We start from the raw sequence: 17,794 nt of genomic DNA, 5'->3' as shown, positions 1-17,794 counted from the left end.
AACTCCCGTCGGAGTGCTCGTGGGCGAGACAATTTGAGCAGTACTTATTAATAAGCACTGCCCGAAGCCGCTTCTCTGCGCTCAGCTTTAGGAACCTCTGGCACTTTCGAAGCGGATGGATTCCACGGCAGACTCGGCATCGGTAGGAATGTATACCTCGAGTACGTCTGCTTTCCAATGCCTGAGCGCTGCGTGGACGAGGAACCATGATGTGATCTGGTAGGGAGTAATGGATAAAAAAAAAAGATGATTTGAAACTGCTTAGATGGCGAGGATTGTTGGGGAATTATGTGGAGGATGTTGGTTGAGGAAGACGGTTGGAGTGTTCTCCTGGCAGAAGAACCACCTTGGTCACGGGACGCTTGATAATCCTGCGTGCCGTGAGAATGCTGACGACACGGACATTGCCGTCAGCCCCCGGAAAGACAGAGTCGATTCTGCCAAGGCGCCACTCATTCGAGGGCAGATTGTCCTCCTTGACGACTACCATGTCGCCAACGCGGAGATTTGCGGTCGGGGACTGCCACTTGTTACGCTTGTGGAGCTCTTTGAGATACTCCTCTTTCCATCGAGCTTGGAATTGTTGATGGAGCGCCTTTAAGTGTTGCCACCGATTCACAATGGACTTGGATTCCCCTTTTAATTCGGGTTCCACTATGGACAGAAGAGGTCCGCCGACTAGAAAATGCCCTGGTGTCAATGCTAAGAGATCAGTGGGATCTTCAGACATAGGAGATAGCGGTCTGGAATTTAGACAAGCTTCAATTTTCGCTAGGAGGGTTGAAAGCTCTTCAAAAGTGTACTTTCGAGTAGCGGTGGACTTGTAAAACAAGGTTTTGAAGCTTTTGACACCCGCTTCCCACAGGCCTCCCATATGGGGTGCCCCCGGAGGAATGAATTGCCAGTTGAGCTGCTGATGACTATACGCATCAGTCACAGACTCTTTTACGGCTTGTAGAAAATCTCGGGAGAGCAGGGTGGCAGCGCCGACAAAGGTTTTCCCATTGTCGGACTGCACTTGACGGGGACAACCTCTTCTGGATACGAACCGAGCGAAAGCGGCGAGAAATTTCTCGGTCGTCAGATCGGATGTAGGCTCTAGATGGATGGCCTTTGTAGAGAAACACACGAAAACCAACACATACCCTTTTGTAATTAGGCAAGCTCTGCCTGTGTAATTTTTTATGTCGAAAGGGCCAGCGTAGTCCATCCCTGTGTACGTGAATGGCCGGGAAAAAGAGACTCGCTCTTTCGGAAAACTTCCCATCATCTGAACTTGCAATCGCTTCTTATGGATAACGCAGACCTTGCAGGAGTTAATAACGGCCTTTACCAAGTTCTTTATTTTCGGAACCCAATATCTTGACCGGGTGAGACGTACGACTAACTGGTTACCTCCGTGCAACGTTATGAGATGCGTAAAGTTTACCAGTAGTCGCGAGAGTGCACATTCGTACGGGAGGATTATAGGATGTCGTTCATCATATCGCAAATTTTCGGAGGCCGTTATTCGGCCGCACGCCCTTATAAGCCCTTTCTCATCTAGAAAGGGGTTCAAGGAGAGGATGGAACTTGTCGCGGACACAGGACGCTTTTGACTCAAGCAGCGATATTCATTAGCAAAATATCTGCGCTGAGTGCTAATGACCATGAGCCGTTCAGCGGCGACAAGTTCTTGGGCTTCTAGATGGACTTCCGGAATCGGCGACTGTTTCCTACATCGCTGGACAAAACGGTGGACATACGCAAAGACCCGTAAAGCTCTATTTAACTTGGAAAAGCGATCAAGGATGTCTTCTGTCGGAATGGACGCAACATGGGCCTTGACAGGACGCCTTTCCACTTCGGTCACCTGTAAGTCGGTGCTTTGGGCAGGCCACTGATCTCGTGGCTTTTGCAACCAAGTGGGCCCATGCCACCAAAGGGAGTTGTCGACCAGTTCTTGTAATGGCACGCCCCGACTGGCCAAGTCAGCTGGATTGTGTTCGGATTGAACATGCGACCAATTGGCTGCCTCTGTGGACTGGGTGATCTTTGTTACCCGATTGGCAACGAACGTTGTCCACTGGCATGCTGGTTTGGCTAGCCATGCAAGCACAATCGTGGAATCGGTCCAACAATGGAGTTTCGAGGACAGCATCGGCATATGGGGGAGGATGGATTCGGCCATCTCGGATAGCAATAGAGCTCCACACAGCTCTAGTCTGGGAAGCGACACTAGCGTCGTGTGCCCCATCTCGACGCGCACATAAATCGCAGCACCGTACGCCTTTTGAGAGGCATCACAGAATCCGTGATGTTCCACTCGGAATTCTGGGCGGAAGGAAACCCATCTGGGAATTCGGACTTGATCTAGGACTGAGTAGCTTTTAAGGAAATCACGCCACTTTTGGCACAGTTCAATTGGAAGTTCAACATCCCACCCTAGATCATGCAGCCAGATCTCCTGCATGAAAATCTTGGCACAGACCACGAAAGGAGCGAGCCAGCCTGCTGGATCAAACAGCTTCGCAATTTGGGAGAGAACATGCCGTTTTGTGAGTGTAGCTTCGGTGGATAGGTCGGGGAGGGCGAAGAAAAACTCATCGGATGTTGCTTTCCAACGGACTCCGAGAGTTTTCGCCGTGCTTTCCGTATCTATTTCGAGGAAATCGGCATTTAAAAGATGATCGGTTCCGATATGAGCCAGAACTTCTTTGTGGTTGGAGGTCCATTTCCTCAATGGAAAACCAGCCGAATCGAGGGCACTCTGCAACTCGCGAATGGTGAGGTGAGCCTCTTCTGCAGAGTCAGCTCCCGAAAGGACATCATCGACATACATGCAACCACGAATAACTTTACTCGCCCTCGGATGGGTTAGTTGCACGTCGGTCGCCAGCTGTTGCAGTACCCGAATTGCCAGGAACGGTGCACAATTGACCCCAAACGTAACAGTTTTTAGCTCAAAATCTCGAATGTATCCTTCCCTATCGCGGAATAAGATACGTTGGAACGCTGTCTGCTTCGGATCTACCCAGATCTGCCGGTACATTTTCTCGATGTCAGCACTATACACAAATCGGAAATATCGCCACTTCAGGATCTGGATGGTTAGATCGGACTGTAGGACCGGGCCAGCATGAAGGATATCATTTAAGCTGACCCCATTGTCTGAAGGGCTGGAGGCGTTGAATACCACTCGAAGCTTGGTGGTCGTACTCTCCGGTTTTAACACTGCATGGTGTGGCAGGTAGTAACATGCTGAATCGTGGGTAGGAAGGACTTCTCTCATGTGATTGAGGTCGAGATATTCTTGAATAACTGAGTCGTACTTGGATTTTAACGTACTGTCCCTTTTTAGCCGCTGCTCGTTTCTTAAGAATTGAGCCAGCGCCTGGGATCTGGAATGTCCTAGGGAGCAATTAATGTTCTCAGGATCTCGAAAAGGAAGACTCACGACATACCTGCCGGTCTCGTCTTTTGTGGTGGTCCGAAGGAAATTGTCCTCACAAATCACGTCGGATTCTTTTGCCACTTTTACTGGCAGATCCTCCACCTCCCAGAATTTGGTGAGGAGTTTATCGAGAGACGCTTCATACGTGTGTGCAACTTGCGTGGAAAAGGATGATATTTGATCATGCCTCGGAGCGGGTACTGGTCCTGTTAGAATCCAGCCGAAAATGGTCTCTTGACCGAGAAGCGAGCCACAGATGTTCGCTCGGGTACCGCTTAGTAGAATGGATGGAAGTATATCGGCCCCGATTAGAATATCTATTTGTGCGCTCTCATAAAACTTTGGATCCGCTAGCGGAAGTTCGGGAAGGTCTCGCAGGAAATGTTGCGGAAGCGGACATGAAGGAAGATTTCCGGCTATTTGTGGAAGCACGTAGGCAGTGGTGTTTAACTGCAAGCTAGGCCGGGTCGGAGAACGGATCGTGAATTGACAGATCTTTTTGGTCTCAGCGGAGACCGTTTGATTAAGTCCTGAGACCTGTGCTCGGATAACCTGGAACGGCAGTTTAATCAGGTTGAAAAGGCGCTCAGTGATGAAGGTCGCCTCAGATCCGGAGTCTATTAAGGCTCGCGCTTGGAAATTGGAACCTCGATGGCATATATTAATTATAGCGGTGCCTAGGAGGACTGACCTAGTGCCTGCCGCAAAATAATTCTGAAGCGTTGACTGCGTGCCACTGGCAGCCGAGGGACCGAGAGTATTTGGTCTGGATCTGGGCGTTGGCGTTGGATTTGCGCGCGCTGGGGATGGGCTGCCTCGGTGTAGGAGGGTGTGATGGCGGCCGCGGCACGTGAAGCAGTTATGTGCGCTTTCGCAGTCGCGCAACTGATGTGTCCGCGCAAAGCAGTTTAAACACAGCTGTTTTCTTTTTATATATGCGATGCGTTGGTCGACCGTCATCTGGAGAAATTTGGCGCATGTGCGTACAGGATGGTTCTCTCTATTACAGAGATCGCACCCTCTAGGTTGCCTAGGTGCTACCCTTGTCTCGTATGAATTTATTCTTCGAGACGCCGAGTTGGAAGTGGATGCCCTGGGCTGAGTCTGACTAGAACCTGATGGTCGAACATCATCTATGGCTTCTAGTGTCCTGTGACGCTCCGTTAGGAAAACGTTCAGCTCGTGCCACGTAGGGATCTCGGCTTTGTTATGGAGGGACTGCTCCCATAGGGAAAGCGTAAGCTTTGGGAGTTTGGACGAGCACATATACACCAAGAGGCAATCCCAAGTTTCGACCTGAATACCGGACATTTCTAGTGCAGTAAGGCAACCCTGGATGGTACTTTGAAGTTCTTTCAAAGCTGACCCAGACTCCTGTGTGACGGACGGTACATTGAAAAGTATCTTTAATTGACTGTTTACTAACAATCGCTTGTTTTCGAAACGCTCAGTGAGGTTATCCCACGCTGATCGAAAGCCATCATTAGTAAGGGGTGAATTTGAAACTATATTGTGAGCGTCGCCACTCGTTTTAGCATTAAGGTGAAATAATTTTTCGACAGGAGTGAGTCTGGGATTGTTGATATAAATTGCCGTGAATAGATCCCTAAAGGTTGGCCAACGAAGATAGTCGCCGGTAAAAACTTCGGTATCGCACGGCGGAAGCCGGCAGCCTGACGGAATGTATGTCTGAGAAGGATCAGCTGGCGTTGGGGGAGGTTGCGGAAGTTGCGGAGTTTGCGCTATCATATCTGCTATCTGGGCGCCGCACCTTTCGTACGCGCTGTAGCAATACCCGTACTTAGCCTTGAGGACTGGCAAGCTGTCAGCTGCACCTTCTCCGGCTGCTACAAGGCATGCGGTACAGGCATCGTATTCTTTTTTGATGCGGACCCATACCTCTCGGATTTCGTCTCGGCGAATATTGAGGACGGATAACGTAGGAGGGACCGCCGAGGGAATATTTATTCGCGATTCCAATTCGGACAGTCGATCCGAGACTTCAATAAACTGGCTCATAGCGAGGTCGGCAGCCGTTGCAACCATTTTTGTGCTGGCTCGCGTGGTTCTTTCGATGGAAGAAGGAGCCTTTTTGGGAGGTGGCGTCTTGACCTTTTTAGGTGTGGGCGTCCTTACCGTGATTTTTGGTATTTTCGGTGATGGAACAGGGGATAGTTTGTTGGAACTTTCCCTGGACATACCAAACTAGGATGCTGTTAGGATGGAATGTGCGCGCTGATATTTCGGACAAAAATCAGAGAAACAATTACGGACCCACTTATGGACCGGTGGAAATAGGGTATCGACAAAAATAGTCGATATGCGTGGCTGAATTATTGTTAAAATATTCCCCAGGCTTTTGGTGGAACGATGGAGCAAGAATGGAAAAAAATACCAAAAAAATACCACAAAATAAAAATACTGAAAAAATACTGTATTTGATGAGGTATTTGTCGTTTAGTATTTTATAGGGGGTGGTTGGCCGAATTAGGATGGGATTGGATGTCCCCGGCAGTGTTTGGAGTTTATTGGTTTTGTTTTTCTTTATTTTAAAAAAAATATTCGGAGACAAAAAAACAAAAAAAATAATACCTTGCAGTGGTATGCGGGTGGTATTTTTTTCAATTTTTCAATTTTTCTTTTTATCCCCAAAAGAAAAAATTGAGTATCGATATATATGCAGATTTACCAAGCTCAATAAATAAGAAAAAAAATACTGGAAAGGGCGTTTTTTTTTTGGAAAAAAATGTGAAACCGAAGAAACAAATTAATAAAATCAATAAATTAATAAATTGATTCCACTAGTTCCGCGATGGCGACAGTATTTTATATTTCTCCCTTTTTTTTTTTTTTTTTTGGAACTGGCAGTAATTCTCAGTATTTGTTTAATTTTATTGGAGTTGAACTTGGTGTTTATTAATTTTGTTGGAATTTATTTATGGGATGATTGAAAAACAACTGCCCGAACTTTTGCGGGCTGTGTATTGGTGACGCTGGAATGCGCGGGATTATCGAGCTTTTTGCGGTACTGCAATTCGCGTGTATGTGTAGATGTATGGATGGATAGTGCCCAAAATATGTAACTAAGAAAAACACACTGAGACACAAAAGTTATTTCACGTCGGCTTTAGGAATTTATTTAATATATATTTATTGGATGGCCGACGGAAATACTTGAGCTTTCGGAATTGGGGTGTAGTTATGTAGAAAAATATGTATAAATGTATGTATGTATATATATATGAAATATGTAATATATGTAATATGGATGTAATATATGTAATATGGATGTAATATATGTAATAGAGTAATATATGTAATATGGATGTAATATATGTAATCAATATGGCGGAAAATTTTATTGTAAATTTTTCCGACGGGTATGTGTTGTAAATTTTCGATTTATTGTGGACTATATTTGGATTTTTAATAATGTAAGCAAATATTGTCACAGCGGATGTACAATAAAAAATTAATATCAAAAAATATTTGTGGGCCGAAATTGGCGGAACACTTAATTTTTGTTTCACTTTTTTGTGGAAAATTAATTGGAACTCAATTTTGAAATTAATTTATTTTTCACTGTTCACTGAATTTTTTTGAAATTAATTTATTTTTCACTGTACGCTTGACTTTTTATTTGCACACTTTAATTTGGATTTATATTTTTTTTATTTTCTTCGATTTGATGGTGGATGTATATTTAGTGGATGTACGGCCAAATGCGAATATGAATTTTGTACATCAATATGCACACGAAAAGGAATTAGAAAATAGGCAATATGGCCGCACGTTAAAAGAGAACGAAGAAATAAAAGACGGAATTGGAGTTGTAATTTACTAACTGCCGTCGTCGGATTAAATCGGACTTGGATTTTAGACAAATCGTACAGAAAGTCAAACGAATTATGTTCTTCGAATGGCTGACTGTCGACCGGCAGTTAATAAAAAAATTAATAAATTGGCACTTATCTGGCTCGAATGGACCAAAAAATGAAGAGATGGGGCGTCGGGGATGATCGTCGCTTGGGGGCAGCTTCGTCGGGCGTTGCGGCTGTTGAACGTAGCCGGGTGGCAAGCTGTGGAATAGATGGTGAAGAGAAACACTCGACGATCGCGGTGCGCAAAGGCAGAAAAAAAAACTCGATGTGGATTTCGTTTTATAGCGCGGACCGGCCGGGCGATGTATTTCACTATTGAGACAATGAAAGACTAACTTAAACCTAATTAAGCGCTGCGTTTCAAAGCGCAGTGGAGAGATTCCGGGAGCGGGAAGGCGGGAGAGCCTGGAATCGCACGCGTCCAGTGCGGGAGAGCGGGAGAGCCTGGAGTCGCGAGCATCCAGTGCGGGCGAGTGGGCATTCGCTACGAGGGAAGCGCGGGCAGTTAAAAAAGTTAAAAAGGGAGAGCGGCGTAAACAAAGTAGATTAACTAGAAATTATTTTTCCCTAATTTTAAATCATTGTAGATCTAACTATGCCTTGCATGAGCCTTTCAGAGTATTATGTTCTGACTATAATAGACTTTTTCCTGTAATATCAAATCTTGACTCTCTGCCGCTCCTAAAACATATTTTTTTTTTTTTTTTTTTAAAAAATTTTTTTATTATTTTTTTTTTCCCCGGGCCTTTTCCTTTTTTTTCCTATCTCGCGTCTTTGCGGCCCCGAAAACCAGGGTGCCGCTTCTGCCTTGGCTGCCGAGCCACATAGGGGAGGGAAGGTGACCTCCACGGCCGCGGCGTTTGCGACCCCGAAAACCCGGGTGCCGCTCGCGCTTTGGCTGCCGAGCCACGTGAGGAACTTGGGGAGGGAGAGGGAGGAAACCTTGCCAGAAAAGCGCCGAAATAAATGTTGCGTTAATTATTTTATTTCCCTTTTAATATAAAAGGTTTCTAGCTCTAGCTCCTATCTGTCTCACCGCCACGAGAGTTGCTCCCCGTAGGGTTCGGGCCGAGGACCGTCTCACCAGCTCCTCCTGTTCCTCCATCGTCATGGAGTCCCGCCTATCCATGAGGGCGGGGCCCCATGGGTCTCCTTGTCCTGGGCAGCCGGTAGTGGTACCGCTTGGCTAAGCTCCGCCAAGTCCCGGGCACGTGGTGTCCTCGTTATCGCCTTTCACTCCGAGACGCACGTCCGATCGCCAATGATGCCAAAAATCAACTCTTCGATCGGCGAGCAGAGGGGCGTTCGTGAGCCGTCCTCGGCTGCCGATCCCTTTGCTGCTCGTCGGCGTTCTCGCCTTCGGCCGGCACGAGAGCTTCGTCTCGGCTTCTGGCTTCGGCTGTTCGGCTCGGTTGGCATTCGTTTGTTCTGTCCGTCGCTCGGCCGGGTGTGTGCCTCTGCCGATGATAGCGCTGCCGCTATGTGGCTCTGCCCGTATTGGCTCTGCTGCTCTGCCGCTGTGTGGCTCTGCCGAGGTTGGCTCTGCCGGTGATGGCTCTGCCGCTGTGAGGCTCTGTCGGTATTGGCTCTGCCGATGTTGGCTCTGCCGATGTTGGCTCTGCCGATGTTGGCTCTGCCGATGTTGGCTCTGCCGATGTTGGCTCTGCCGATGTTGGCTCTGCCGATGTTGGCTCTGCCGGTGATGGCTCTGCCGCTGTGAGGCGGTGTTGTCGTTGACGGTGGTGTTGTCGCTGAGGGCGGTGTTGTCGCTGACGGCGGTGTTGTCGCTAACGGCGGGCTAGCTAGCCTGCCCGTGTACATGTCGATCTGGTGGTGTAGCCCTTATGCTTATATTTACAATGTCCTTCATGGGACTTTATGCTGACTATTATACTACCTTATTGTCTACAAACTTATTACTCTAGTTTTAATCCTAATCTTAACCTATAAGGATATATATATATATATATAAATATGTACATTTTGTGAAGGCTGAGTTTCAGCTCCTCACACAATTATAAAAAGGCTTTGAATCTGCTCATAAATCGATTTGATAACAAAGTTTTACATTTTCAGGCACACGTTCAGGCAATATATGCTTTAAAAGGTGTCGAGAAGGGATCTGCCAAGGGTCTTCGTGAGCTCAGCGATTCTATGAACGCATATCTTCGGGCAATCCATACGCTGGCCACAACACGGCAAATTTTGGATGGATTACTGATTCATATCGTCGTTCACAAGCTGGATCAACGGACTCGGGAAAATTGGAAGAGGATTCGCCAATCGCTGAGCTATCTTCCTGGACTGCTATGGAGTCGTTTTTGGAGAGAAGGTGTAGGATGATGGAAAATTTGGATCAAGCCTTGGTAACGCAAACACCAGGCCATCAGGTGGGAGAAAATGTGCATAAATATAACCCAAGTGCACTCATTGCGTCTTCTACTAACTTAAATCATCCAATATGCCTATTTTGCGATGCGAGAGATCCTTATTTGCCATAGTGCTCTCGATTTTTAAATTTAAGCCCGCATCTTCGATTTAGAGATGCCAAGAAAATGCACCTTTGCCTGAACTGTTTGCAGCAATGTAAATCAACTCATTGCAGATATTATCGCATGAAGCACCACTATTGCATATGACCCCTGACTCATCCGCACCACCTCCATCATCAGACCCACTCTCGAGCTCTCAGTCATCACCATCTACTTCATCAGCACCATTGTCATGCTCACAACTTGATCGTCAGGTATCGCACCCTCCACCAAATGGTTCAAATACTGTGCCAATAAATTACTTGTTGCTGCCAACTGCTATTGTCTATGTAAAAAATAGGGTTGGTTCATTTATGCCCTGTTGAGCAATCTTAGATTCTGCTTCTCAATTAAACTTCAAAACTACCCGCCTAGCTAGCCAGTTAAATTTGAAATATAGGCATTCGCATTTCTGGGATCGGTGAGTCCTCTATGAACTCTGATAAATCAGTGGATATTTTTGCGCAATCACGGGATCCAGGCTATCGTGCGTCATTCACAGCTGTTGTGACTGACAGTATCACTGAGTATCAGCCGAATTTCAACATAAATACATCAGGATGGAGGACTGGAGCCGCAACGCTAATAGCAAACACAGCTTGCAATCTATACCAAGGATACTTACCACTGCGATATATTAATTTTTTTTTTTTTAAACAAAATTAAATTAATTCTATACGATTTTTGTCGCGTCGCTCCACCATACATTGACATTGTTGACATTCCGTTATTAGGTTTTTCGAAATTTTTGGGCCGCACCTGTATCTTCCGGAAGTTATCGATTTCGTCGTCCCTTTTCTTTTCGAATCCAACCCGGTGATCCGCAACAGCGTGACCACATTCCAGGACAGACTTTTCCGGGCGGGTCTAATTTTTACAAAACCAGATTGGTTTTCCCAGTTAATCTGATTTCTGGAATGCCAGGAGACATAATGAAGTTATCAGTTCCATCTGCAAATAAAACGCGATCGCTATCCGCATCTTCTCGCGCGCGCACATCAAGCCCACTAGCCCCAAAATCAGTAACGAAGGCAAAGAGCGAAACTTCATTAGCCACCCAAGAAGGCGACAAGAAGTTGTCTATTACACGAGAAATCAGAAATGATTGTCTCTGAGTCCGCTCATGCCTAAAGTTAGATCACAAATCCAGACCAAGTCCATAAAGTCGCTACCAACTCGTTCTCAGGCAAAAATGAGCAACAAAATTGCAATTGCAGCCCTCGCGCGGTTCATCACGGTGTCCGACCGTATGAGCCATTTTAGAGCGACGATTGAAACTCCAGGGCCGTCACCTCCGTCTGTCCACACCTGCAAAATCCGTAAGGAGCAAGTCCGCTCGCTATGGGACAAAGCCGAAAAAGAATTCGAAGCGTGTTTAGACACGATCTCCAGTATTACGACTGAGGGGGCGGAGGAGATTTCGGCAACTCTGCACCGCAAATACGAATACTGCTATTCGGTGTACGAAGAGCTGGCGGTTCAGCTCAGCGAGCTAATTGACCGAGCCAGTTCACAGCAACCGATGTCGAGCACCGACAATCAGTCCGAGTACATTCCGTCCGGGTGCCGGTTGCCTCCATGTGATACAGAGGTATTCGGGGGAGACTATCTCAAATGGCCAACGTTCAGAGACCTTTTCACTGCCGTCTACGTCAACAACACACGGTTGACGCCGGTCGAGAAGTTATTCCATCTCAACGCGAAGACGAGCAGTGAGGCAAAGGCAATTGTTGCCCAGTCCCTGCTCACTAATGATGGTTTCGCTTCCGCTTCGGCGCTTCGAGACCGTTTCGAAAACAAACGGCTTTTAGTGAACAGCTAGCTCAAGCTCCTATTTAACTTGAGTTCCGTTAATTCCGAAACTGGCCACTCCATAAAAGAGCTCCATAAAGGAGCTTCAGAGCACCATCCAAGGGTGCCTGACAGCATTAGCCCATTCCAAAATATCAACGGAAAATTGGGATTGCTTGCTGGTATACCTGTGCGCCAGTAAGTTGCCCAGGTTGACCCTGTCCCTGTGGGAACAATCCCTTACATCAAAGTCCGATATTCCTACATGGGATGAGATGAACGCGTTCCTTAGCGATAGGAATAGAACCTTAGAAGCCATTGAGGATATGAAGCAGAGTCTTGGTGGTCCGTATCCTTCCAAAAATCCCCAGGTTACGAAAAAGCTTCACTCCTTTGAAGCCAAAGTGAGTGTCAAACCAAAGAGCTGTGATTTGTGCTCTAAAGAGAGTCACCCAGTGCGGTTGTGCCCTCGCTTCATTCAGATGGCAATCGAGGCGCGGGAAAATTAAATAAAAAAGAAGCAGTTATGTTTGAATTGCTTCGCGAGAGGCCATCAGCTCCGGGATTGTTCCAGTACGCACAGCTGTTCGTGTGCCGAGGGAGACATCACACGCTTTTGCATCGAGGCACCCCTTTTTCCAACAATCCAAGTCCCTCTGGGAATGCGAGACCTAGAGCCTATCCTCCGGCGGGAGGCTCAGACATTCCAGATGAACATTCAAATGTACAAGTCTGTTTTGCCTCCGGCTCAAAGGCAGTTCTTTTGGGCACGGCAATGATTGATATCTGCCACCTCGGTACCCACTTCCGAGCACGCGCTCTGATTGACTCGGGATCGGAGGCGACGTTTATTACGGAGCGTCTTTTCAAGTTGGTCAATGTGCCGTTCCGCCCCATTCAAGCTCAAGTGTCTGGTTTAAATCAGACAGTTTCTGCCCAGTCAACACGGCTTTGCCATTTCTCCATTCAGTCTCCTACTAAGCCGGGCCTGCAGTTAGACACCGCAGCGTATGTTCTGCCAGAATTAGCAGGCAGATTACCCTCACATTCCATTCCACAATATGTCCTGAGAGATTGGCCAAACCTTCAATGGGCAGATCCCACATTTCTCCAGAGTTCCCAGACAGGCGTTCTTATCGGAGCTGATATCCTTCCATCCGTGCTGCTGAGCGGCACAAAGACCAACATCTGCGGATCTCTTTTTGGGCAAGAGTCCATCTTCGGGTGGGTGCTCACTGGTCCAGTCTCCATGTCCACAAGCAACCGATCTCAGCCTTTACGACTCAAGTTACGAAGCCAACTGAGGCGTCCTTAGACAAACTTCTTACGAAGTTTTGGGAGGTGGAAAATCTACCATCAAAAATGGTAAAAGAGTCCGATTCCCTCTGCGAAAGTAATTTTCTACGAACCACAACTAGAGTCGCGAGCGGGAAGTACGTAGTGACGTTACCGTTCTGCGACCCCGATCATTGTGGATCTGAGTTGGGATACTCAAGGTCTATAGCACTTGCTCAGTTTCTGAGAAACGAGAATCGTTTACGAAGAGACACTCCATTAAATGAGCAGTACAACTCCGTGATCCAAGAATATTTGGACTTAGGCCATATGAGAGAGGTTTCGCCCACTCTCAATTCTCCAAGCTACTACCTCCCACATCATGCGGTAATAAAACCCGAAAGCACCACCACGAAACTGCGGGTGGTATTCAACGCTTCCAGCCCTTCAGCAAATGGGACTAGCTTGAACGATGTGCTTCTTGCCGGTCCAGTCCTCCAATCTGACTTAACGATCCAGATTTTAAAGTGGCGCTATTTCAAGTATGTCTTTAGTGGGGACATCACTAAAATGTATAGGCAGATCTGGGCCGCTCCAAAGCACACGCCCTTTCAAAGGATCCTATTCCGAAACAAGGAAGATGACATTCGAGATTACGAGCTGAAAACCATAACATTCGGTGTCAATTGCGCGCCCTATCTCGTCATCCGAGTGCTGCAACAGCTGGCTGATGACGTAGATCAGCAGTTTCCGAAAGCCAGTCACATAATCCGCAACTTCATGTATGTTGATGACGTTTTAGCAGGATCGAATTCTCAACAAGAAGCTCAACTTACCATCCAGGAGTTAGTAACCGCTTTGAATTCTGCCGGTTTTCCGCTTAGAAAGTGGACTTCCAACCACAAGGGGGTTTTAAAGGACATTCCAAATGAGCATCTTCTCCATGCTGAGTTCCTGAATATTGATGCCGAAAGCACTGCCAAAACTCTCGGCGTTCGCTGGAGAGCAACCACCGACGAGTTCTACTTCGTGCCCCCAGAAATATCCGTCAAATCCTCCTATACAAAAAGAGAAGATCTCTCCCAGATCGCAAAGCTATTCGATCCCGCTGGATGGCTTGCCCCGTTCATCGTCCGGGCCAAAATTTTTATGCAGGAGATCTGGCTGCAAGAGTTAGGCTGGGATGACAACCTTCCCGCCGAAATGAGCCATAGATGGCAAATGTTCCTGCAAAGTTATTCCGATCTCGATGAAATCCGTATTCCGAGATGGGTCGGTTACCAGCCCCAGGTAAAAATTGAGCTTCACGGTTTCTGTGACGCTTCCCAAAAGGCCTATGGGGCTGCGCTGTATGTCAGGGTTGAAGTCGGTCAGCAGATATTGACTAATCTGCTTACGGCAAAGACCCGGGTGGCCCCTGTGATAACCGTATCCCTCCCCCGACTCGAGCTATGTGGTGCCCTATTGCTGGCAGATATGGCATCCACCATCCTTCCAAATATGTTGTCAGACAGCTCTGAGATTTTCCACCATTGTCCTGGCATGGTTAAAAAAACCAGCCTGCTCCTGGACCACATTCGTAGCCAACCGCGCAACCAAAATAGCTCAAGCTACAAAGATTGAGAATTGCTCACATGTGCGATCAGAACACAATTCTGCCGACCTAGCTAGTCGCGGCGTGTCCCTGCAAGAGTTGGGCGATAGCACCCTCTGGTGGCATGGGCCCCAATGGTTACAACTGCCCAAACTTCAATGGCCAGAAACTTCGGATCCACACCCAGTCACTGAGTTAGAGCAGCGCGCGGTGAAGGTTCACTTCGTAAAGCTCCCCGCTGATGATTTTCTTTAACGTTTCTCCAGACTACACAAGGCATTACGAGTCCTAGCTTACGTCCAAAGGTTCCTAAATCGCTGTCGGAAGGCTCCGGTAAGTCCGGATAGGCAGCTCAGTAATCGGGAAATCCGGGAAGCTGAGAAAACCTACATAATACTTGCCCAGCGTGAAGAGTACGCGCTCGAGCTTCGATTGTTGCGAAGTAAAAGTTCCATACCCGCATCAAGCCAAATTGCGAATTTATTTCCATTTATAGACCAACATGACCTCTTAAGAGTATGTGGTCGCTTAACTGCCTCCAAGGTCCTGCAGTATGACGACCGCCATCCTGTTATACTCCCGTACAGCTGTCGGCTATCTCGTCTGCTTGTCCAATTCACGCACATCACGACACTTCATGGCGGCAACCAATTGATAGTGCGCTTGGTGCGATCCAAATAAAGTCAAGAATCTGGTAAAGGGAGTGGTGAATTCATGCAATGTGTGCACCATTTATAAAAAAAGACTGCAAACCCAATTGATGGGCGATTTTCCGACTGATCTCCAGGCCATTTACTTACACCGGCGTCGATTATGCCGGCCCCTTTGAAGTTAAAAACTACACAGGGAGAGCATGTCTCATCACTAAGGGATATGTTTGTGTGTTTTTCTACGAAGGCCATCCATTTGGAACCCACCTCCGACCTTACAACTGAGAAGTTTCTAGCAGCGTTTGCACGTTTTGTAGCTAGACGAGGTTGTCCTCAGCGGGTCCATTCCGACAACGGCAAAACCTTTGTTGGCGCCTCAAGTCTTCTTTCCCGTGACTTTACGCAAGCGCTAAAAGAGTCGGTGACTGATGCGTATAGCCATCAGGGACTCGTGTGGACCCAGGAGCTCCTCATATGGGAGGCCTGTGGGAGGCAGGAGTAAAGAGTTTTAAAACTCTGTTTTAGAAATCCACGTCCGCTCGCAAGTATACCTTCGAAGAGCTTTCCACGCTTCTTGCCAAGATTGAAGCCTGCCTTAATTCCAGACCGCTTTCTCCAATGTCAGAGGACCCGACAGACATGCTGGCACTGACGCCAGGCCATTTTCTGATCGGGGGTCCGTTGCTTTCCACGGCAGAGCCTGAAATCAAAGGCGAAGCCAAGTCGATTATAAATCGATGGCAACATCTCAAGGCCCAGCATCAACAATTTAGTTCACGATGGAAAGAAGAGTATCTAACGGAACTCCACAAACGCAACAAGTGGCTAAGGCCATCCAGAAATCTGCAAGTCGACTCCTTTCTGATTTGTTTGTTGTTTTGCTTTCCCTTCCAAGTAAAGGTTCAGAATGGCTCCTCGTCCTCGCCCACGCACTTCCCAGACCCTTGTCAGCAGATGTTCTCGAGGTATAAAATCCTACCGCTGCCGAGTCTGCCAGGGTATACATCCGCTACGGAAATGCAACCGGTTCCTGAGGCTCAGTTCAGAGAAGCGTCTCCGAGCAGTACTGGTGAACAAGTACTGCCACAATTGTTTGGCTCATCAGCACTCCGGAGGGAAATGTCGCAGTGGCGACGTTTGCAAAAAATGTGGACAGGAGCATCACACCTTGCTCCACATGCACGAGATGCCCGCGATAACTCGCCGATCGCCTTTCCAGCAACGTCGGCAGTCGCCTTCCCCGCAACGCCACCAGTCGCCGGCCCAGCAACGTCGCCATTCTCCGTCCCCGATTCGTCAGCAGTCACCGCAGCAGCAGGCATCCGCATCGCAGTATCGATCGTCTGCCCCACCGTCTATTGTGGCCCCATCCCTGACCTCGCTCCTGCAGCACCGGAGTATACATATTCTGCCGACGGCCATTGTGGTCATCGACACAGGGGCCAACAGCTATGAGACGGGCGCGCTCATCGACCCGTGTACCCCCGTGAGCAGTATCGATAGCTCGCTGGCAGAAGCTTTTCGGCTGCCGACCACGCAAGTTGGAGACGAACGAGTGTGCTCAACGACCATCCGGTCGAGGTCGGGCGATTTTAACATGGATATGGTCCTGAAGATCGACAACAGCCTGCGAATCCGAACACCGATTCGTGCGCTGAGCGATGAGGTTCGGGCTAAATTCGATACCATCCGACTAGCCGATGACCAGTTCCATCGAAATGGCGAGGGGCGGCTCTCCAATGGGGTGATTTGTATTGTCCAGGAAAATTAGTTATTTTTTCACTTTACGTAAAATTTATTTCAGAACAAGTTCAACTTCACTTCTTTCTTCATACACTGGTAGATTAGAACTAACTTAAAGCTACGGGGTGTATGTTTCAAGAAGTCGCTTGGAGAGCGGAGTGGAGACACTTAACAGTGCGAGAGAACGAGATACGAAGATCTGGAAAAAACTGTTCTCTCGACTGTTAGGACTCCAGGGTTCCGGTTCACCCGAAACTGGAAGCGCCGCTTTGGCGCGAACATTCTCCCCCCCCCACCTGCGGGAGAGTTCCTTGAAGCAGGACATCAGGACTGACGGCAGGCTCCCGACACGATCCATCCAAAGGCCGTGCTCTGAGCGACGGGCAGCCCATCTTGAAGGTTTAGAAACCCGGGTTGGATCACTTTCGGGTACACGTCGGATCCCAACACCAGGGAGATGGTGGCTGGACGATGGAACTGGTCATCGGATAGTCGGATGGTATCGAATTTAGCCCGAACCTCATCGCTCAGCGCACGAATCGGTGTTCGGATTAGCAGGCTGTTGTCGATCTTCAGGACCATATCCATGTAAAAATCGCCCGACCTCGACCGGATGGTCGTTGAGCACACTCGTTCGTCTCCAACTTGCGTGGTCGGCAGCCGAAAAGATTCTGCCAGCGAGCTATCGATACTGCTCACGGGGGTACACGGGTCGATGAGCGCGCCCGTCTCATAGCTGTTGGCCCCTGTGTCGATGACCACAATGGCCGTCGGAAGAATATGTATACTCCGGTGCTGCAGGAGCGAGGTCACGGATGGGGCCACAATAGACGGTGGGGCAGACGATCGATACTGCGATGCGGATGCCTGCTGCTGCGGTGACTGCTGACGAATCG

At 48.0% G+C, this 17,794-nt stretch overlaps 1 pseudogene; it reads right to left on the bottom strand.

The window, feature by feature from the left end:
- Nucleotides 1-780: 780 nt before the first annotated feature.
- On the bottom strand, nt 781-5,309 carry LOC123037233 (annotated as a pseudogene).
- Between the last annotated feature and the right edge of the window lie 12,485 nt (nt 5,310-17,794).

The sequence above is a fragment of the Drosophila rhopaloa genome, unplaced genomic scaffold (genome assembly GCF_018152115.1).
Source record: "Drosophila rhopaloa isolate 14029-0021.01 unplaced genomic scaffold, ASM1815211v1 contig_155, whole genome shotgun sequence".
Classification (NCBI taxonomy): domain Eukaryota; kingdom Metazoa; phylum Arthropoda; class Insecta; order Diptera; family Drosophilidae; genus Drosophila; species Drosophila rhopaloa.
This window is presented reverse-complemented; position numbering and strand designations above follow the sequence as displayed.